This window comes from Chelonoidis abingdonii, chromosome 2 (assembly GCF_003597395.2).
Source record: "Chelonoidis abingdonii isolate Lonesome George chromosome 2, CheloAbing_2.0, whole genome shotgun sequence".
Taxonomy (NCBI): Eukaryota; Metazoa; Chordata; order Testudines; family Testudinidae; genus Chelonoidis; species Chelonoidis abingdonii.
This window is the reverse complement of record NC_133770.1, coordinates 296,280,754-296,304,672: the sequence shown is the minus strand read 5'-3', so window position 1 is coordinate 296,304,672 and position 23,919 is coordinate 296,280,754. Positions and strand designations below refer to the sequence as shown.

Below are 23,919 nucleotides of genomic sequence, written 5' to 3'. Positions count from 1 at the left end.
GTATTGGTGCCCACAAGATTAGATTAGAAGGCTTTAATCGTGATCAACTGGGCCAGTCGACTTCAAAAATGGTGTCCAGGGCAACATATCACGGGGAATAAACTATGTTGAACGTGGCTCTACCCAACTGTACTGTAGATTCAGCTTAACTATCAGACCAGTTAACTGTTGAATTTGGTTGCCAAGCGCAATGATGTCAGCCACGCCACAGAGCATTCTGATCTGGGCGTTACCTACACGCGAAGGGTATCCACCTGGGCAACATTAATTCACCGTCTAACCCTGAGAAGTGCCCTTCTCCAGTGTTCCTCCACGTGCCTGCTCTCTCCCGTCCTTGCTCCGGTTATCCCTCCATTCGCTTTGCCTCGAGAAAATATATCTAGAAGCTTAGTTTCGCCAATGGTAAATGCTGACCTAGGATAAGTGCGAATGGGCGAGAAGGATGGGAATATTGCAAATGCCTGTTGGTTGACGTTAGGTGGTAGTCGTAATAGAGTAGAGACGTATATAGTGGGAGGGTCGCATAGGGGAAGGCTTGTTTTTTAATTTCCGGGTGGATTCGCTGCCTGGGCATTTTGGGCAAGAATGGAGTGGGGCCGAACCGGGGGGAGTCCGCTACTGCAGAAAACGTTGGTGCCTGTCTGCCATAGGGCGCCCATAAAGTCTAAGACGCCCTAAGCTCTATCTCATAGCCCAGCAAGCCAGCTAGCCCAGGTTTAAGAACAGCAAACTCTTGAAAGCCTGTGTGTAGATTCGGATCTAGGTAGGTACACCTTAGTAAGATCCTGGGTTAACTCTGCAGTCAGACAATCTTATCCACAGAACCCCACATAAGCATTTGCACATGGACAACTACTGTAGTAAAAGTTACAGGTACTATGGAAGTGGGGTCTCAAGGGTCCCTACGATATCTTGCTGAGTAATAACCCTGCAAGCAGTACATTGGTCTCACACAACTTGGCCTGATAATAATCATCCTTCTTAAATTGGTGGAAACACAAGAACTGAACACAGTATTATTCCAAGACTCGTTGCAACCCAGAAAGTAAATGCAGAGGTAATCAACTATGCCTTCTCCTGTTCCTAATAGTATCTCCTGTTTTATGAGATCCCAGACAGATTAAAGCTCTTTTTGGCCACAGTGTTGCAACTGGAATGCCCATGTTCAGATCGATTATTATCCCCTGGACTCAGAATCTGACGCTTTGCACGTTGCTAGACCAGGGAAGGTCTTCAACTGTCTCGAGACCAGCCACGTCTCTGTTCTATGGCTTAAAGCTGGTCTAAGAGTGGAAAGCTAAATAAACATATGATTATTAGCTGCCTTTTTTAAGCAAGTGAAACGATTGTAAATAAAATGGTATAAAATATAATGTGGTGCTTTTCTTCAGTTTATCAAATATTCTTATTAAACAACGCTGGAGTAGACCACTAAATGTGAAATGTGGCAGTGCTCCTAGCAATCGACGGTTCTCGTCGCACTGGTTGGTGTTACCGCGTACATGAATGACACGGATGACTCGTACGAGTAGTCGACAAATGGGTTACGAGGTGATAGGCAGACTAGAGGGGGAGGGAGGGAGAGGGATCAGGCCCCGTAAATTTAGGCGGCGCTTTCCCACCAGTTCAATAACAACGATGTGAAATAGAGCTGGGAAAGGAAAGTACACACATCACTCGTGTATCTTACCAACGCTGGAGAATCGATAGGAGAACTGGTAGCACAGTACTTCCGCGCTGCCAAACACTGGGGAGGACAGGAATCCTGTAATCTTTGTTGGGGATAGAAAATTCCAAGATCAACGAATTCTTTCGGGTTGGACGCATTTAATTTTACGAATAGGTTTAGAGATGTGGGTAACAAGGGTGAATGTGCATTTTCCCAATGATCCAGACCGGCAACTGATTCTGCAGCTAAGTCTTTTGCTCAAGGGTATAAGGCGATTCTTACAAGAATTAGAATAAAAGAAACGCCCACAAGCTTTCCAATACTTATGTTGGATCTTACAGCGCCTATCAAATGCCGCATTATAAACCCACTCAGAAATGCCCATGCTACCATTACACTACGCTTCACTGTATTGCGTTTAAATTAGACGTGTCCTAACCCCTTAAGCACTCTGAAAATCCACCTAATATATCTGTCAGGGACACAAAGAGGCCACAGACCACTGCACTATTGCACTTCAATAAAGCAAACTGCTTCTGTATCAAGTCATTTGCCTGTGAACCTGTATCTCAGCCACGGAGCAGGGCGAAGCAGCGCCACCAAGTTAATCATTTGTCTCAAGAACATCACAATCGGAAAATTATCAAACATTATATTCAAGGCTCAGGCCCATTAAGGATGATTGTTCTACTCGTCGTGGCGCTGACAGAATGTCTTGGGAGCGCATCAGATATCTATGGCGTGAATGGAACTCAGTCAGAGCGAATCGCGGCGCTTGTATGCAGGCCACAGAGTGCTCTGTAATTACAGTAGAAGAGGAGGCAGTGCTATACTATTAAAGATTAATTGTGAAAATGACTTGTTCATATAAATGCAACAGAGCGATTTGGTGCATGATCACTTTCGCTACCACTTCCAGCCTTCACCCTCTCAAGAACATGCATTTTTTCTAAAGGATTCTTTATTGAATTGCTGCTCCAACTCTTCTGACATTTACATAATATTAGGTCAATTATACAAAACGAAAGAAGCCTTCAACACTAACAGTCTTGTTCCTTCTCTTTCAGTAATATTACCAGCTCCAACAATTGAATCACTGTGCGTAGAGAAACGTATGTTACTGATCAAGATTTGGTATCAGCTGGAAACGGTAGTGCAACCATGCAACTCACACTCTCTAGCTCTACAGTAACTCAATTTCAAATGCTGTCTCCACCCCACTAGCTCTGGTTGGCGTTGAGGAGACAGGAGAAATATAGACCGTAGTTGCTTAAGCCGATACCAAAGCGATAGAGGCTTTTCCCCCAAAATCCTGATGGTAGTTGTTATAGGTCAGGTAATGATTGTAGGGAAAAAGAAAGAAGTTCTGCATTATGCAAACAAACGTGTGATATCTGGATTATGGAAGTAAGTCTTGTATATTTATGCTTATCAACGAGTATCTATTTCAACTTAGACAAATTTTCGCTACAAACGCTGCACTAATAAATTGAGATGTAGATCAAAAAATATCGTGGTGAAATCTGGAAATGCTGGAACACAAAACACTGTTGGTGAGACACTCCCTTGAAACTCATTCTGCGTTATTTTTAATGTTTGCCCCATCTCTCTGTGTGTGGCATGGCCGTGTGGTGGATAAATTGTAACTGGAGGTGGGACACATGGAAGTGTCGGTATGGACCTATATTATATGGGGCTCACATAATCCTAAAGGCATTCGCCTTCAGACCCACACACTGGCACTTCACCTAGCTGAATTAAGACTTTAGACAAGCTGTGGAAGTTGAATCGATAGAACCCAGCTATGTCGAATCGGTCGAGAACGCGAATGATTATGTAATATATTACTAGGGTAATGAAACCAATGCCTCTGCGAAGCAAGCATCGTTAACCGACCTAACCCTTACACACGCATTAGGTCATCTAAAAGAACTTTCCCCAATTGATCTAGCTAACACCTTTCTGGAGATGCGATATTCTACAGTGATGGACAAACCCTCCGTTCGCTGTATTTAAGTCTGCTTACTTGAAGCCGCAGCATGGAGGTTACTGAAACGCCCTTGCACCCCTTGGATGCTTTAAGTGTAGATAATCTGCCTATAACTCTTAGATGCCTCTTGAAAATCCAACCCTTTATATCTGTACAGTGGCATAGCACAGTGGAGAGCGCCTCTGAGGCTGGCACTACCTTCAACAATAATAAACACATTTGCATTCACAGATGTCCTCAGCCCAGGTCATATTAGAATACATGGAACAAGAGGCCCATAAACATACAGAAAATTACTCAACTATCGAAAAATGTGCAGATCATAATACAAGCTTGTACTTTCTCTGAAGAACAAAATCTGCTGGAAGTTCACGGGCCAGAGATCGATACGTGGATTAATACAAATTCCTGAAGAGCAACAGGAGGAAGTGGTTCGTGCCTCCATGCTCGAGGTGAATATAGCGAGGATGGTCCCAATCACGGATAGCAGAATTACATAGAGAGAATGAAGTTTACTAAGTAGAACTTCCCTAGAGACTTTGGCTATACGGACCTCGCCACAGATTCAGAAATATTTCAATAGTCTGTCAACCAAAAGTTAGTAATTGAGTTATCTGAAGACGCAACACCACAAATCACTGAGGTTGCTATGAGAAGATCTTTCCTGTGACGATCACCGTGTGAACAAATAAAAGCAACCCTCATTTAGGATTCCAGATAGATGCATGCGTTCAGCATTCTGAGAAACTAGCACAGCAACCTTTCTACATCGGCTCCTTTTACTCGCTGCCTCACTAAGACACTTTTAGTCAATATGGACTACCAGTAGAGACACACGCAGAGAAGTATCTTTGTTTGTAACATGTTCCACATACAGCAAAATCTTAGGCAGGAAGACACTTCGAATCTTAGAACGCGTCTTCCCTACGCATTTAGGTCTCACTAATCAGGATAGAAAATATGTACAACAAAGCATTCTGCCAATCGAGAAAAGAATCATGGACTCATAGCGCAGTTATTCAGGTATGTAAGGTGCGAGCACTCATGTGTACAAGCTCAAGATTATGATGACCACATCTAGAACGGAGCCTCTCAACAATATATATATAGTGTAGCTGCCGGTGGCAATTGGCCGGGTACTGGGCTGTTCTCTGGGTCTCCGCCTTTCCCTCTTCTCCTCTGGGTGTAGGTTCAAGGGGCTAATGCCTTGGCCCTCTACCCAGTCCTTTAACACCCAAAGCTACCGTGTCACTGGTGCATGAGTTGACGACTAGGGCCGTATACAGAGACGGACATAATGATGTGGCACCGAGAACGTTAACAAAGAAAACGCGCCTGCTATGTGGACTCTATCATTAATCATAAAGAGCCTATAGCTACAATACGAACCATAGAACCCACTCCATTTCTGTTCTGCTATATGCTAAACATGCCCAAGACATGCAACGGACACCTGTGGGATAGAGTTTTGCTCGGGCAGCTGTCACATGTCCATATAGCCTGTCTAACTCAGTGTGACTTATAACTATGCCTGAGACTAAAAGCCTGGGTCAGAATGATCTTCATGAGTTCCATCCCTCTCCCTATCTCTCATGTGTAGTGCCGACTGCCGCGTGCCCATGTCAGTGTGCATCCTCTCATCGAGTAATTGAGAAGAGCGATCCCATTCCCCGACCGTCCTTTCGGCTGTATCAGCGAGGAGCTCGTGAGTAACGAACAACTTCCCTTTACACTATATAGTATCTGTGGGACACCTTCCCAAGCCACTACGCTCCACAACTTAAACATACTCAATGCCTCTCTCATCCTTAACTCAACAACACCTCCGAGTACGGATTCGCAAACACGCGAGAGAGAGCACTACGAAGGCTATGAGAGAGTGACGAACCAGGCCCGTGGAGTTGGAAGAGCCAATACACGAGAAATCTTAGGATAGAGGGGGACGAAGAGCTAAGTGTTGATAGGGAAGGAAAAAGATGTGGCAACCCAGGGGTTCATGAAGCCGAGGGACAGGAAAAGGGCTCCGAGACGAATGGGCTCGGCTTACACAAGCACGACTGAGGCCAGGAAGTACAGGAGGAAGAGAACGCGTAAGGAGCAATGCAGAGTTACAAGGCTAAGTAGGATATCGAACGGCACAAGCCGCGCAAGGGCACCTGGCTTGAGGTAACCTTGAGCAATAGGAATAGGGAGGTCGGCCCAGGGTCCACTTCCCGCAAAAATCGAGAAGCCTGGCAACTAACTCATCCGAAAGCGGAGCCCCATACGACGAAGGGATCGCAGTCGGAGCGAGGTGCGAGAATCTAAAGGACGTAGCCGAGAGGTAGCGACCAGCAAGCAGAAGCCAGCTGCAAACGGCTGACTCACTCAGAGAAGAGAAAGACGCGAGACCAGGTCACGAAGAAACACGTATGAGCGCGGCACAACTCCCAGGCAATTTGCCACCCAAGATGAATTATATATAACTCATAGCGTGAGATCACCCGAGATCACTCCTAATCTCACTCTAAACTCAAGTTACGACAATAACGGAGCACACTACTTCTTATTGATAAGAGTGCTTCAAGCTCCATCCTTCCCCTCTACTTGTCGAAATCTCCAGAGACACTCCGTCAAAACATACATGATATTAACTACGACAGTCGACCTTAACACAATCCATATCTGAGCCCATGAGTGCCTCGTTAAGAGCTTAGGTGACGCGTTACATTCAACTAGTCGAGCAGCTCCGCCGCAACCATCTTAAGAGTAGCAAACAACATCGGAAGGGCCATTGGGAATAATATCCCTGAGAGGATATTACAGATCTCATAATCATTTCACTCACTCATTCTGCATATAATCAGGATAGTCCATTAACACATGCTCATCAAGAAACATTATTAACCACCCGGTAATGAATCAAGCCCTCCTGAATTAGCAAAGAGAGAAAGTCAGGTTTCCCACTCCTGACCACTATAGAGCGCACTAGCTCTCAGATGTCCTGCCGATGTCACAGGACCAAAGTGTAGATTTTATGTTACATTGACGCAATATGCTAGTTCATGTTCTCATCAGAGGTACACGCTCGACTCATTGTATATCATGTTCGAGTCGCTCCACACTGAACATCGAGTTCACCCAGACTCTCGCCCTCTCGAAATTTCGCTGCAAGAATGAACAAAGAAAGACCAGATTGCAAGCCGCGTCTATGCATGAACAGACAATTGTTTAAAACTCTCGTACTAGAGATGGTCTTATATCAGAACGCACTGGCAATGTATGCACCACAAGCTGCAAGCGGCGCGAAGAAGCAAACTCTTAACCGATGGTCTGTACACGGGTCGTAAACTTTCTTTACACATTTCTCTATGCTAGTACTATCCATACATGGACTCGGTCTAAAAAGTTCCGATATATTTCCAACCAAACGCACAAGAGTCTAGCAATATCCGAGCCCCTGACCCGGCTGATGATGCATTGAAGCAGCATCTAGTCTTACTTTACATGCATTCCGTGAGAGATAAATGACCCCATCCGAAGCCTCCTGAACTTATCTATTACCAGTCACTCAACGATCCCATTGTATTGAAACATTGAGAGACCGCACTAAGTTTTAACTACAGGGTCAAAGAATTACTTTATTCCTGCCACAAATATACTAACAAACCACTGAGACACATCGCAGCTAGTATTGCACTGTAATCGAGAGATTCCATTATAGACTACCCTAGGCTCGAATATTATCAAATGTATCATGATACCTCAAAGACAATCGACACCACCTTAATCTACATATATATTATTTATACATCTATTATATCTATTTATTATAACACACAAGTCCTCACTGATTCTAAAAAAGAGTCTTAATAAACTATTTGCTTTTAGTTGTTCCATTTATAAAGACGCAGGACAAGGCTTCAATCAGCCCCTCAGACCCACTAGTAGAAAGATTCTGGCCTACTTACAGAGCGCATATGAAAGACTCTCTCGCCACTTTCATAGCGAGTACGCTTCGAGTATTAGGTCATGACTCGTGGTAGTTCGCAGTAGGACATAAATCACAGCGGGGGACTGAACGAGATTAGAGGATCACAGTGCAAGCGACTTGTGGCCAAATAGACACTAAACGATCCCTGCCCGGATACAGACAGTAAAAAAGGAGAATAACAGAGTAGAGTGCAAACAACGAGGAAGTGCCCATATAATGGAGCTCATCACATTTACTCTCTGATGAGAGCCAGTGATCCTAAATGGAAAACTAGAGTTCAACATGCCAAGTGAGACTATGGCGTGTGTCCTCACGAATGCGTGCGAGCGATGTCCGTACACCATTTCAGAACGGTAGGATATAGACTATGAGGAGCTTCGAGCGAAGAGCCCTTCGCTCACAGAATCTTAGAGATTAAAACCACTAAAGGCTCTGAGAGTTAAGGACGCCTCTCTAAGAAGCAATGAGAGCTTAAACAGAGACATAGCTTCAAAGCCTAACAGCGAGAGAAGAAAGGCATTTCCACACATAATCCAGTGCCATATGGCAAAGATCCCTGGAAGCACACTACCGACAAACTTCTACACAAGGACACTGGAACCCATAGACCTGTAGCGCCTCAATCAGCCGTGAATTGAACCAAGTAAGGGTAAATTAACCAACATGAGAGATCAGACAATCAGAACCAGGAGATTACTGATCTATTACCTTCAATCAGGCGTAGCAAATGAGACAACATATTCAGCATAGAAAGCACCTACTCAAGTCTTGTCCTATACAGCCCTGAAGTACGAGTCCACGTAAGATTGATGGAACCTCAGACCTATGTGCGAGCGGCATATCTACACTAACTATTCAATAGTCACTCGTAGACGGGTTTATTTCGTACCTAGAGCGACTGCGTGTCCAGATCAAAAACTGCGACACTGTTCTCTCTGACTCACAGAGGTGCTCGCTATGAAGGTTTTGTTACTCCCTGCATCTTAGTATATTTGCAACGACACCTATCACACGGTCGATAGTATGCCCATGACGTAACAGGAAAACCACGTTGCTTAGAGTTAGAGCGAGATGTGACTTGGATATCCCCGCCAGACATCACTTGACGAGCATACAATACGCGTCACTGGACTCGGACAGTGATATAATGCATACCCCTATGCCGATGGCTAGTTCTTGCGTCACATACCACAAAGAACAGAGCACACAACGTAGCGATACAAGGACAATGACAACAGTAGTATCACATGCTAGATGTACTAAGTCGGTCCTGGTTCGCTTATGAGATAAAGTTACAGACTAATCATCACCTAACTCTGCCTATTGGCACGCTCATTGACCTTTTCCCTGTCGTCGCTCTCACCCTACAGCGTGCTTTAACGAGCTGAACGATTGCCATCTTTAAGCCCTCAGTCTGAATCGAACGCTTATGACTAGGCGAGGAATGATTTTACTCGACTGATAAAGAATTGCCCTCATATATTGGTCAAAGGCCACGCTATAGAAATATATGCGTCCATCACAAGCTTAACTCTCGCACAGCTACAGATAAACAGACCCCAGTTCAAGATCACGAGACACCAGCTCGAGACGTATCATGGCTCGAATACAAACACATCTGCTCCACGCCGCACTTCACCGGCCACCCAAATGCATGTATTAGTACAAAATAAGAACGACGATGTACTTTATGAAATGCTGATGCCACTGGCAATTCCTCTTGTAAGTCACTGCCCACCTCCTTGGTCACTCTCTCGCTACTGACTCATCTTGTGAATGAATAGTCACAACAATGTCCTTCACTATTATACAATATGCTTAAGATAAAGGCTTATTCATCCCAGCACCCTGAGTGTGTCAATCATATGAAAAGAACCCAGCAAACAACTAGAACTAGGAAAATAATAACCATAGCAAGAGAAGACAATCAATTGACGAACACAAGTACACGATTAATACTTGCACCATAGTATAGTCTCATTAGGTAGTGCGACGCGCGATACATAATGGAAATCTTAATCCTACTATAGTCTAGGTCAATAAAACAATGGTAAAAAAATACTGATAAACGTCATCATTCCCTACTAACGTTAAAAAGTATTAAAAACCTGTGATTCTTATAAGTCTGAGTTTAGCTGGCTCTACTACTATCTTTAATGACAAGAAATTGGATCGAAATATAAGTCTGAGTATATTTAAACAATCTCCTGAAGACAGCATGAGCTAAGAGAATTACGAAGAACTAAAAATACAGACCGCTTTGCGGCTTGAGTCCTAAGCTTTCTCTCCAGAGTAGGTATCTGCTTGGTATCAAATCTCATGGCCAATGACGAAATCACTATCTCGGAATGAGGTAAGGGGAGAAGAAACTATATCTAGACACCCTTCGCCTCCGGAAGACCCCTTGATAATTTGCGGCCTTGGCAAGCTCGAATGATTGTGTGCCTAACTTGTGTGTTATAAAAAGACAACACAGCTTAAGTCTCGAGACACGTCTCTCATGAGTGCTTGATAAGTCACAATCATACGAGAACAGTGTAACTCTTAACATAAACACATGAACCACATCAATCCCCCGTATATGTATGTACGTGATCTCTATATTCTCCACAAAAACCAAAAGACAGAGAGACAGCGCGTACGGACGAGCACACGATACGACCGCTGATACCAATATACCATCCAAACCATCGACCCACAGAGGAATGAGAGGCTGCTCGTGCCGAACACATCATAACTACTCATCACCACTAAAAAACAATCGGATAGATAGCGAAGAACCAGACGGATTCCCGAGATCCAGATATCAAACCGAGAATTCTAACCTTATATCACTAACCGGGTCCTATAGGTGATTCGTTAGACCATACATACTCATATGAATTAGTGTGTTTAATTGTAGAGCCATCGTTATCATATATATTAACGGAAATACAAACTGAATAACATAAAGCGCACACTCACACAACCCCCTTCAGAATATCCTATATATCCTGTCGAACAATCATATGGCTGCAAAACTCTAGAGTCAGTAGAGAGCGATCAGAAGATATGAGACAATAAAAGATATCAAACCAGCAATCAGACCACTGATGAGAAGGCAAGAATTCCTGTAGAAAGCAAGTAGCTATTCATTGCTTCCAACGACTGGATTCCGAGTGCCAACCAACTGGGGGAACAAGAAGAAACACCTCTACACTCTATCACAAGAAGAAAACAAATAAACCACCCAATAATTAGCACACTACGAAAAATAGGAAATCTTATGCCACGAAATGTCCATAAGAGGACATGATAGCGAGCCGCTAAGATAGCACTTGTACTTACCGCAATGTGAGCACCACTTATAAACCCCTCGCAGAATGATATTGACTCCCCCTCCGCACATCCGAGCTTTCAACTAGAGAACACAACGCTCTTTCCCATCCGACCAGTGCTCATCTCCTGCCCTAAGTACGCTCCTTTCTACTTGCCGGCCCTCTTGCCTCGCCCTGTCTTCTTCCAAGAACAAATTTCCCGTCTCATCATATTTATAATTGTATTCGACTAGCCTCCAAGAACTCCTTATTATCTACCCTTCTACTCAAGCGTACGTTCCCCACCCCTACCAAGCTACTCCAACATGCAGACTACCAAGTACACCCATCTCTGCCGTTGTTCCTCACACATAGATCCTAGAGACACTCTCCAATCCTCACACGTCAAGTCTGGCGTCTAGACAACCCCTAAGTGATTGCTCCAATCAACAATGCCATATTCCCACATTAACGCGGCACGACTCAATCATACAACTACACATCCATATCTTTACTGGGCCCCAGATGCCACCTCACCTCACTCCTACTACGCACAACTCACACGACTAGAGTCCCCTCGCAGGCGCCTACAACTTGCCGTCCACACCACACATTCGCACTTGCGTATGTGAGCGGCTCCTCCCTCTCTACTAGTGCTCAGGGCTGCGAGCCCATGGGAGGTAGGAGAGAAGGAAGAGTGTCTTTATTATGGCGCACTGTGCTCAAAAGCTGTGACTGTTCCCAGATCATAAACTAATGATGATATTATTGTTCCTTCTGGCCTAAGTGAAATCTCCACAGCCTCTCGCAATTACCGAGAAGAGATCCACGAGATATATTTTAACCCAATCCAGTGACCATCATGTCGCAGCTGCAAATAACGTTACTAGCGCCGGTCACTTCGAGCACAGCCCGGGATACCGCCTGAATCAATATCCAATCCACGTCCCTCTACTCAATTCTACTAGTAACAACTCGATACTACTTGCCAGAAACAGGTACTATCACTCACAAGGAAAACATGACCACGGATAAACATCTATAAAACGGCTACACAACTTACTTGGAACAATATAGAGGACTAAATCACAGAAACCTGGGTGCCCCTAATGTTCCCTAAAATTTTCTAGGCCTCTCATGAAGATCATCGAGAACAATGGCCTGTCAACCTCAAATACGAGGCACCTTTGGTTTTGCTACCTATCTCCATATAGAAGACAACCCATCCCAGATCCTACCAGATCGATGCCCCCATAAGTGATAAAAACTCGCAGATATAATTGAGATATCCTAGGTATTCTAAGCCACATAGACCCCTGAAGACCTGCTGAGCTGCTTTCCTCGTCCCTCAGTTTCTATGCTTTTGCTCCTCAAAGAACTTACCTGCTATCTCCCAATCTACGAGACAGACCTCCAAGAACTATCCATTTGTATGGTGTTTGCAGGTGTATATTTATTAATTTATAGGGTGATTACATATAGAAAGAGGCTTTTGATGATCTAACCTTTTTGGTGACTTATTCCGCGCGAGCAGATAACTTTTCCTTCGATGCCGATGCTTCCGCTTCCACTACTGCTTTCCTAGACTGCCACTGAGAGCGAGCTAGCAGGAAAAAGCGTCCGGGCGTGTAGCCTGGGGAGAAGAAACTTCTGCAGCCGTAGTGCAAGGCTCCTACACTCAGTACCATATCCCTTCACACGAGTGTGCCGAGATCTTGGTGTAGTTCGCCAGAGTCGTACCCAGAATCGCACCAGATTGTAACTAACTACCTTGCACACATGAGACTAAAGTAATAGGACATCGCGGATCGAGGCTCCTGGAATTGTCTCCATAGAAGGAGTTTCCTCCCAGACTGATCGACGTGAAAAAATAAAAACCAAAAGACTAGCGAATGTGAGACACACCTCTAATAAAGAGTATGGAGAGGATATGCCATCCAATTACCACGAAAATAAAGGAGCTCAGATGACTAGAGACAAACTTAACATCTAATCCGATCCAATGAGACACATCTCAAGCTGAATTGAGTCGAGCATATGATTACCAAATAAGCTCAAACACTATCACCTCTAGGCACTGGTGTTGGCCTACAACCCACGTCAACTGATAAAAGCTTGCCGGCTGATAAAAGCATTGATATGCCGGTCTCAAAGACATAGCTCCTGAACAGAATCAATCAGCCACAGTAAGCAAAGCTGAGGAGATGCTATCATATTAATCAATTTGCAAGTCTTAACTAATCAAGATACCATCTAAAAAGTACTTCATCACATGCGAGCTGCAACCCACTAGTCACCCCTAGCGGCATGACACTATAAGGCATATGCAAGCCAACCCGCACAAGAGCTAAAAGATGCTTCCTTGCGGCACCTAGTCTAAGTACCACAGATTAGTTCGAGTCCACTAAGTCAGTTAGTACACATAATATTTCTCAAGCATAGCTAGTATTACCGCAGAGATCCTATGTTCGATCTCATTTGCCCATGATCACCTTATTCTGCTGTCGCGTCTTTCTAAAGCCTCCATTCTATAATATCTCCTACTATTAGTCTCTAGTACGGATAAAATGCCACCGTCTGCGACATGAAGAGACCTCAGCTAGACTAGAAAAGCTCAGGCACTCCACCAGCGACACACCCTTATCCACCACGCACAGAACATGGCACCGCGGGCCCGTGCTCTGTCCCATTCACACTGTGTCATGCACTGTATCAGAATTAAGGGTGGGATTTTCCGAGGCACTCGCAAAACGAGTTCGCAATACTAAATCGAAAATAACTATGAAAAGCGAATAAAGAAGGAAAGACACCAGAGCGCCACTGCGTCATTTGCTTACACAGGAGTATCAAGAGCAAATTACACGATCGAGAGACGTCGCACACGACCTGTGATGAAAACACCTTCCAGATATGAAAGCGCACTCGAGAATGGAAGACTGCTTATCCCATCGAAGTACCTATCATGTGCTGATAACACACGAGAATATGCGTCAGGTTTAATTTTCACTCATCCTTAAAGAGCCGTTCTAACGAGAGGGAACCAGGCGCAACAGCATGACTCAGCACGCACCCAACCTCGGAAGACCCGAGTTTTACGCCAACTCAGGGAGTGAATTTTGGCTAGGTTTGAGCCTTTATCTCTCTCCAACCACCGAGAGGGTACATCCATCCTAATCAATCAGAGACTCTTCATCCATCTTTCAGTAATACAAGGTACTGAATACAGAGAGTAAAAAACAGATAGGCGTTCGAGGTTGTGGGTGTATTAGAGTGGAGGTTTGCTGAAATTAAAGTGTAGTGTTCTTTTTGAATAAGGCTGTTTCATCAAATATTATTCTATAAGAAATAGCCCTGTCCAGTGTCACCTTGATGCAGAGATCATGTTTATGTGTTTTTCTTTCCTTTTTATATAAAGCTTTCTTTTTAAGACCTTTTGAGTTCTCGGGTAGGCTAAGGAAACGAAGGAAGAAATTCTCTTTGTGTGTTAGATTTGACAGATGGTGAATCTGTGCACCTCGAGGGAAGAGGAGGGGAGGAGTAATGCCCCTCTCAGTTTTGCAATTCAAGGAAGTTTAAATACAGTATGGCCCAGGATAACCCAGGGAATGTGGAGCTGGGGGGGTCAATTGATAGATAAAGAGGAACAAGGGGATTTTTTTTTTTTTTTTAGTGACACTTTTATTAAGAAATCAGAGCCTCAGTACAGCAAGTTCCTTAATTATGTTTGCAAGAGTAGTTAGTACCAATGGGACATTGGGACCTAGGACTAGATAGGACCTCGTGGGTCATTGAGACTAGTCTGCTGCTATCACAGGCAACGCCCTGGTTGCACTGACTTCAGTGGGAGTCAAGGAGGATGCGAGTACAGAGTCTTTCTGTTGGACAATAATAGTCACCAAAAGGTTAGTCTCAAAGCCTCTTTCTTATGTCACCATTAAATTAATAATGTAACAACCTGCAACCCTCAATGGGAGTTCTGGGAGTTCTTGCAGTCAAGTTCTCAGATAAAACTAGAAACGAAAGGAGCAGACTCTGTTACCATGTAGTCCAGTATCTCAAATACAGAGAAGTTTTTTATGGGGAGATGTGCTGGCCTCTGGGGTTTTGCATGGAGGAGCAGTGATGATGACACAGCTTGTTCTCATGAATCTTCATGAGGGCTGAAAATGTGATTGGCTTTTTTTCATGTTGCCTTTGGGTATTTCATGTTGTAGTTCAGCAGATATGATGTTACCTCTAGAAAGAGAGGGGCCGATGGATTCTCAGGTATCAGCTAGTGGGCAAGTGAACAGTAAAGTATTTGCAGGCTCTGAAATGATGGAACTATGGTTGGGGTTAAATATCTGTGGATCTTCCTAAAATGTCATAGAGTTCAAGGCCAGAAGGGACCAATAAATCATCTTGTCTGACCTCCTGTATATCACAGACTACTCTCACCACCCAGCACCTGCACAGTAACCCAACAACCGAAATGCGACCAAAGTATTACCACCTGCAGGAGACTCTAGACTATAATGTGCCATATGTAGAGACTAGAGGGGCTGAGGTGCATTGGGGCCCAAAGCAAATATGTATATTGTTATATCCTCCCTTAATGTGGTTGCTTTATTGGAATCATTAGTTTTCTCCAGATGCTTTTACATGGAGATGCATCATTATGTGAACCAAGGAGCTGGTGGTCTTTTCTGTTGAATAGCTCTGGTGCGACCACACTTGAAAGATAGTATACAGTTCTTGGGGCTGTCAATACCAAAAAAATATTCAGACAATTCACTGAAGAGCAGCAAAAAGCCGTAAAGGACTCTGAGGAATGACACAGGGATGGCAAGTCTGTTAGTTCCTCTAAGAAGTCTGTGGGGTCTTCATCTGGGGATCTGTGGTTGAGTAAGTAGGATTTCTTGGCTCCTTCTGTCCTTTACTTTGTAGATAATATTGAGTGTGTTTTAGGGTTTATTTGTTTTTTTATATGGTGAGAGGATTCTTTTGCAGTGGTGCCTGGGGTGAAAAGCGGGACTGCTCTTCTGCCACCTGTTTTCTTCTTTCTGGCTCATGTTGATGCCTTTCTTGGTTTGCATCGGCTGGAGGTCTCTTATTTTAAGTGGGAGGGAGCTTCTGGCAAGATGTATTCCATGATCGGGCTCTCCCACACCTCTTGGTGCAAAATAACCCAAATCTGTTGACATTCAGGGTATGCTGGAATGTCTCTCTCAATCTCAGGATTTTGGGGGTGTTGGGAGCAGCTTGAGTGTGTTTGTGGATGGGATCAGTGACAGAGCAGAGGTGTCTCCTCTCCCTTTTGGTTTGGATAAATTGCTGTATTGGCTTTTGTAGTTAAAGATGGTTTGTATTTGTACATCAAAGCACTAAGAACATTTATGAATAAGCGTGTTTTTTAAAAAAAACAAGTAAAACCAATTCTCAGCAATGCTGACAAGGTCTGTTTTTTCTTCCAAACTCAGATAGTGATCTATTCATGATTTAAAGCACACCTCTTGAACATAATTAAGGCTCACCAGAACCTCTCTTTCTGTTCATGTATTCAGTACTGCTGGATGTCAGGAAATCTAAATACATCAGCTGAACAATTCTTGCTTAGAAAACTGTAGTATGCCCATAAACGCTGAAGGGGTTGACAGAGTCAGATAGTTGTAACCTACATGTGGTATGAAGAGGTGATATAAGAGCACTAGGAAGAATATTTTGGGGATGCTGATTCTTGGAGTTTCCAAGATTGCTTTCTTCAGTTGCACAACTGTGTGGTTCCACCTACTAGCTATGTTAAATGAAACATTGTTGACATTACCAAGTGGAGTTACAGAGACCAGATGTGACCAAGTACCACCTTTACCAGGTGGCGTGATCATCTTTGTTTTCAAGATACATGAGTTTCTGTCTAAACTCCTTGTTTGAACTGAATTTGTTGAGAGTTTTTTTGCTATCATCTTGGACTACAGTGTGAAATACTCCAGTCCTGATCACAGCTGGGACAGCGAAGACACTGCACGGTCTGGGCCACTGACAGAGTTGTATGTTATCTGTTTACTAATAGCAGCCAGGCACAGATAATCACATGTTCCACCTGCAGCCCCTCATCCACGTTGCCTCCCTGTTTGACAAAATAGACCCCTATGCATTTCTTGGCACTAGATCCCTCAAGGCTTATGAGTACTTGACCAATGCTACCCTCTAGCTTCAGGAGGGAAGAATAAACTAAGTGATCTCTTCAAATTCAAGATTTGCAGGGAAGTTAACAAAACCTCATAGCTGACAGTATCAAGGGCAGTTGATGTGTCTAAAAGAATCCACTTAGAGATTCAGAGATTATAAGGCCAGAAGGGGCCAGTGTGATCATCTAGTCTGACCTCCTGTATAGCACAGACCATAGGGCTTCTCTGATTTATTCTCTAGTTGAAATAGAAATTATCTTTTATTGTTCCAGTGGTTAATTACCCTTACTGTTAAAAGATTCATGCCTTATTTCCAGTCTGTGAATTTGTCTAGCTTCAGCTTTCAGCCCCTGGATTATGTTATGCCTTTCTCTGCTAGGTTGAAGAGCTCGCTATCAAATATTTGTTCTTGGAGTCTAACTATAGGGCTTGTTTTTTAATCCTCTAAAGATTCTTGTGGCTCTTCTCTGAACCCTCTCCAATATATCAACATCCTTCTTAAATTGTGGACACCAGAACTGAACACAGTATTCCAGGACTCGTTGCACCAGAAGTAAATGCAGAGGTAATCAATATGCCTTCTCTGTTCCTACTAGTATTCTCCTGTTTATAGATCCCAGGATCAGATTAGCTCTTTTGGCCACAGTGTTGCACTGGAAGCCCATGTTCAGATGATTATCCCCTGGACTCCAGAATCTGACCTTTGCACGTTGCTAGAAGGAGGTCTTCAACTTCTGAGACCAGCACGTTCTCTGTTCTAGGCTGAAAGCTGGTCTAAAGGGAACCTAAATAACATATGATTAGCTCCTTTTTAAGCAAGTGACATTGTAAAAAAAATGTGTATATATATATTGTTGGTGCCTTTCTTCAGTTTATCAATATCTTTATTACAACCTGGTAGTCTAAATGGAATGCAGTGCTCTAGCAATGTTCTCAGTGGTTGTGTTAGCAGTACATACTGTAGTAAATTAGGGGTCTTTTCATACAAGTGAATTTAGTGCTGAAAGAAAGTTCCAGATGGTCATTCTTCAAGGCTGAAATCTAGAGCTAGCACTGCTCAAAGACTGGGGACAGGGGAATTCTGAATCTTTTGTTGTTGGAAAATTCAAAACTTTTTGACCAGTTGTATTTACAGAATAGGAACATCGTAGAAAGTTACCTCAACATGGGAAAGATGCTTCGCGCTGCTCAGACAGTGTGCTCCAACCCCAGCCTTGAAAGACCATCTCTAGACAGAGAGTTTTCATGCCCATTCTTTCCCTTGGCCTTTGACGAGAATTTCGACGAAGGTGCCGGTTAGTGATGATTGCAATGATGACGTGTGATCTGGACATGACTGATGCTAACTGTACACTTGTCATCACCAGACATTGAACTGCGTTTAGTCTCCTGATTGGGGATGGACATGAATTGGTGACCATCCAATGGTGAACTGGATGGAGGTGAATGATTATGTATTATATTACTAATTCCCTGCACAGTGTGTTCTTCCTACCTCTGAGGTTTGCACTTCAGTTAATGGTAAAGGCCCAAGCTCTTAAAGGCCATACTGGCAAGATATGTTTGCGTGACTGTCGTTAACATCTTTGACGGGTTTGGATGCAGTAGAGGAAATGGATCTGGGGCTTGGCTCTATCAAATAAAATTAGGTCTGGTCATTGATTATGTATCCCTCTCTACAGATATATATATATTGTGGCAAATTGCCGGTACTGTTCTCTGGGTCTCGCGCTTTCTCTTCTCTGGGGTAGGTTCAGGGCGCTATTGCTTGCCTCTGAACCAGTCCTTAATCACTCCCCTAGTGTCCTTGGAGGAGGGGAGTGGAGAGGGAGGGACCTGGGCCCGCCCTCTACTCCAGGTCCCAACCCAGGGGCCCTGGGGTTGTGGTGAACCACTGACTAGCGGTTCTTCCCTCTCTACCCGTCAAGCTTGTGAAGGCTTCTCGCCTCTCTTCTATACAAGCCTGGTGCCCCTTAACCTGGGTTTCTGGTTGGCTTCCCAATCCACCGCAGCACTCCTCCAAACCTTCTATTTCTCTCTGGACAAACTTCTTCCTCTTCTGCAATCTATCACTCTGCTAAGAATCCAACCTTTCTCCTTCAATACCACCTGTCTGACTGAAGCAGGGGTTTATATCCCATGACTGGAAGTCAAGGTGCTCTAATTGCACAGCTGTTCCTAGTTAATCTAAAGCAAACCTTCTCCCTTGGCAGGGAATAAGGACCCCTGCTAACACTCTTATGCTGCCTTCTGGCCATGCTGTACTCACAATATATAGATAGGTGGTAGTTAGGCGATTGTCAGTGAGGGCTCTATTGGCAATCTTCTAAACATAACTATCTGAGGAACTTTCTCCACGAGCCTTGGGTAATCGGTCCAGAGGATTGACTGTAGCTAGTTTCTCCATGATCCTTATGCCTCATATCAGCTGCTTGTGCTCTGCAATGGAGGGGGTGGCAGTGAGTTTCAGCTTTTCAGGTGTGGGGTGCACATACACTTGTTCTTCCAGGTATTCTTGAGTCGGGATGTAATGTGAGTTGGTCTATCTCAAGCTGTGAAGAGGGCAGCTTCCTCTTTACTATGTTGAAGCGTTGGGTAACTACCTGTTTCTGGAGTAAGTGTGGGATGTAGGTTTTTGTCCATCCATAGTCCTCATATGTTTCATGTATCCCCTCTCATTAGGTCTACTGTTGTAGTAGCATTCCATCAATTCCAGGTTCTCTTGTCTTCGTACCATGATGGTTTGCTTCCAGTAGCCACTTATCGTCAGATTGTCCTGTCCTCACATCTGGCGCAGACCTTGTTAATTCCGGCGATGTCCGAGCCGGCATGACTCTCCCCTATTTGTGTCACTCTCAATAATTTGGAAAGGTTTTAGGCAGTGAAGCAATTAAGGTCCTTTTGCCAAGGACCCCTACGGAAAGTTGGGTGCCAACTGGGATTTGAACCCGGTCTCTTGTATCAAAGGGCGTCTCCCGTATCAAAGGGGGCGCTCTTACACTACGCTATCCAGTTGCTACAGCACTCTGTAATCCTGGAGATGCGCTTGGCTAATGATCAGAAAGAAACAACAAGTGATGGATACCATCCTATGTCATCCGGAAAATTAGGTTTGGAGGATATTTATATCTAAGGCAACTCGGAAGAAGTGTTAGTCAGCTGGTGGAACTACAGAAGAAGTGTGAGAAACTAAGGATAATACTCGACTAGCTGAAAAAATATTCAAGTGCCTGAACTCCATCCTGAAGCCCTAGAGACTGCTAAACCAAAGGCCATCACGCACTGGCTACCAGTAAGGAGAATCATACACATGAAGAGACAGTAAGGCCAGTGAAGAATAACTGCCCTATTCTCTCCAAAAGAACGCATCCAAGGTGTACTCCCAACTGAGTGCAACATACAGATTAACAGCGAGAGCCACCAGCAGCAGTAAACGACAGTTACTGGAAGAACTATATTGGGAGAAAGAGAAAGACTCATAATCACTCTAATGTAGCAGAGAGTCTGGCAGGACCTGAGACGGCACAAGCAACTCCAGATACAGAACAGTCAACACATGATTAACATCCGACGAGAACATTAGCAATTATTAGAAAGATCAGACAACAGGTTCAAGACATGCAAATGTAGCTGGACAGCCCCTGAGACCAACATGATCCAGCCCTACTGGCTAAGAAACTAACACTAGTGCAGAAACGCCTAGCAGCACAGATGAACCACTGGCTAGCAGCAGGCTCCCACCCAAACTGGCTAACACAAGGAAGGACAGTGCTGATACCATGAAAAACCCCTGCAAGGAACAAAGCAACCGTACACAACTACCCTGGCCATAACCTGCCTCCCCACAACAGGAAAGTCTATCAGGCATCAAGCCACCAAGGTACAGACGATAACAGGCCAATACATGAGCACCATCGCTCAGAAGGGCAATTGGGAACAACATCTGCACGGCACAAAATACCGCAGTTGCTCATAGATAACGCAAGCCGTCACCCAAGATCTCCAAAGAGCTTCTACCCCTGACCCCGACACAGATCCATGAGCAACAAGCCTGGCACTTGACTCACGGAAACAAGCATACTGCAACTGCTGGCACCATCGTGGACTGTGAACGTCTGCACTATACAAAGTCAACAGGACACTAAGGACTTCCGTCAAGAACCAGTGGCTTGGAAAAACACTGAAGTCAACTCAAGGACGCTTGCATAAGTGGCCATCAGTGGGCATAATACCACACGGTGACTGCACCTTGTCACGAACAGCTGCTGCTACTGATAGGCTTTAAACCCGCTCAGCCAAATTATCACAAGGACTGGATACGGGGTACGGTCAGGAGTGGAACTACCATCAGCCACCTCCGCCTACATGGATGACATCAAGCCGTCATTCGCATAAGAATGAACGAGACATCGAACTCGCTAATGCCACCTGACAGTGGATCTACAGTGAGGATATCGGGATGTCATTCGGACCTGGAGAAGTTGTGTGCCGGATGGTAGTGAAGAGGAGGGAACGGTATCAAGACTTGATGGGGTTGGGATACTACAAGCAGGCCAGCATAGCCAGACACTAAAGACCATAGTACAAGTACCTTGGCGTTCCCACAGTCACATGGAAAACCCACGATGAGAGAGCATAGGAAGAGGCAGAACATCCACAGTTCCACCAGAAAGAGAGGTCCGAAGAGCAGCTCAGTGGGAAAGAACAAGATCCACACCATAACAGACTACGTCTAACGTGCGTTTGTGGCTGATCACGATACCCTGCCGGTATAACTGTGGAGCAATGCGAAGCTGGGCGCCAAAAGGATAAGTGATCAAAATGGCGGAGGCCTGTCGCGATGTAGCAAAAGCGCACGGGAAGCTCCCTTTTCACGAAGCATGGAGGTTTCCCACCCCAAGTCCATACACCTCACGAGATTATAAACCGCAGACCGGAAAGAGACGCGGTAGGGGTGAGCTTGAGTGGGAGCGTTGAAAGCCATGTTCCCTGGACGAAAACACCGGACATACCAGGAGTATACATCAGTAAGATGAGGCCCTCCAAATGATGGGAGCAGTCTTGCGAGAAGTCTGCCTGAAGGCAGCAGCAGGACAGGGAGGCCAAGACCAAGCGGAAGAAGAAGTTGCGTGGCGTAGTGATCAAGACCCTGCAATGGGTGTACCATCGACAGATAGCTGAGGTGGCTGACATTGGGAAATCCTGCCAGTCGGTTGGAAAGAGGGCTCGACTGAAAACACACAGCACTGAGGCATCTGATCATACAAGGGTACGGCCTGAGCGCCAATCCGAACACAGAGAGGAAAGGTCGAACGTGAGAGAGACCGCAGAGTACAGTCAACACATATGAAGACTGAGAGAAGCTCAAAGGGCCAGAGTCAACCAAGAGATTATGCATCTGAAGCAAGTCAACAACCCATAGTGGTCTGGCAGGATTGTAAGCACCGGACATCTGCACAGCGTATAAGCATAGACAACTGAGAGGCGGCCAACACAATGGGGCCTGTCTCCATGTAATAGCGTCTACTACAAACGGTTCCGGTGACCCTCGACAGATGTAATCACAAGGCAGATACGGGACTAAGACTCTGTGGACTTCCAGATCCAACGGACAGGCAGTACCTGGCCAAATCAACCAGACATTGTGTGGTAATAGACCAAGGACCAGAAGACAGCAGTGGTGATAGATATAGGCAGTGCCAAGTGACAGCAGCATCAGGAAGAAGGAATATGAGAACTGGAGAAGTACGCCAGGGCTGAAAGAAGAACTAAGAGAGGAATGTTGGAAAGTGAAGGCTAAAGTGGTCCAGTGGTGGAGGAGCACTCGGGGCTGTGACTCCTAAGGTGGTGTGTGGTCCGTAACAGACTCCCAGGAGCAACATAAGAGTCTCTGTCTCAAGAAGTAGTGCAGTGCTAGGAAACTGCTAAGGATCTGCGCAGGAACACTCAAACTCTCCAGGTCCTCTGGTAGAGGACCGAGGTTGAGAAGAACACATACCACCCATAGGGTGAGAGGGGATTTTTTTTTTATATATATTAATATATATATAAATCTTTTTTTATGCTTTGCATATTTCACATCACCTGCGCTGATGGAAGGTAGCGCATCACTGATGAGGAAGCTGATGGGAGGAGAGAGCAGTCATTGGTTCAATTCAGCGCAGTGACTGAAGTCCACTACTTTCAACATCTGCTGCCATTATTCTGGAATGGGAAATGAGCAGGGTATGTCCTTACCTCATTGCCTAGCCCAGTTGCAGAAGAAATGAGTAAATTTGGACCATACCGTACCTCCTGACAAATTCACTCATGTTGGTAACCACTTTCAAGTTTCCTATTGCATGACCTTGATCTCTTTTCACAGTTACTGGGTGAAACAACTAAGCGACGGTAAATTCTTGTGGCAGGTAAATGTCACAAGCACAGTTCAGCTTGTTCTTGCGAGAGATTATTTCATAAACATTTAAAAGAACAATTAATCAAATGCAGTGCTATGTGCTAAAGATCTGCCGCTGAATCTGGTCTGTGTGACAGAATGCCCCAAAATTATCTGTTGGATGAAGGTTGTGATCCAATTTCTCTCCTCTCTGCATTTGGGATGTTGGGAAGAACAAAACAAAACCAACAAAAAAACCCTGCTTCAAATCACCTGGAGGCAGCCGTGTTATAAGAAGCTGTCATAAACAGATAGTTAAGGGTTAATGTTCTTTTCACCTGCAAAAGGGCTTAACAAGCAGAGAACTGACATCTGACCAGAGGACCAATCAGGAAACCGATTTTTCAAATCCTCAAGGGAGGGCAAGTTATTTGGGTGTGTGTTTTTT

At 44.7% G+C, this 23,919-nt stretch overlaps 1 protein-coding gene across 4 annotated transcripts in view; it reads left to right on the top strand.

The window, feature by feature from the left end:
- TSNARE1 (t-SNARE domain containing 1) overlaps positions 1-23,919 on the top strand; it is a 691,098-nt gene that overhangs the window by 51,280 nt on the left and 615,899 nt on the right. For 3 of the 4 annotated variants that reach the window (XM_075063290.1, XM_075063291.1, XM_075063287.1), the window contains exon 1: positions 17,544-17,660. The exons of the other annotated variant lie outside the window; for it this stretch is intronic. The gene's annotated coding sequence lies outside the window, so the exon portion shown is untranslated. Of the gene's footprint in view, positions 1-17,543; positions 17,661-23,919 lie in introns of those variants that run through there. 4 annotated transcript variants of the gene reach the window in all.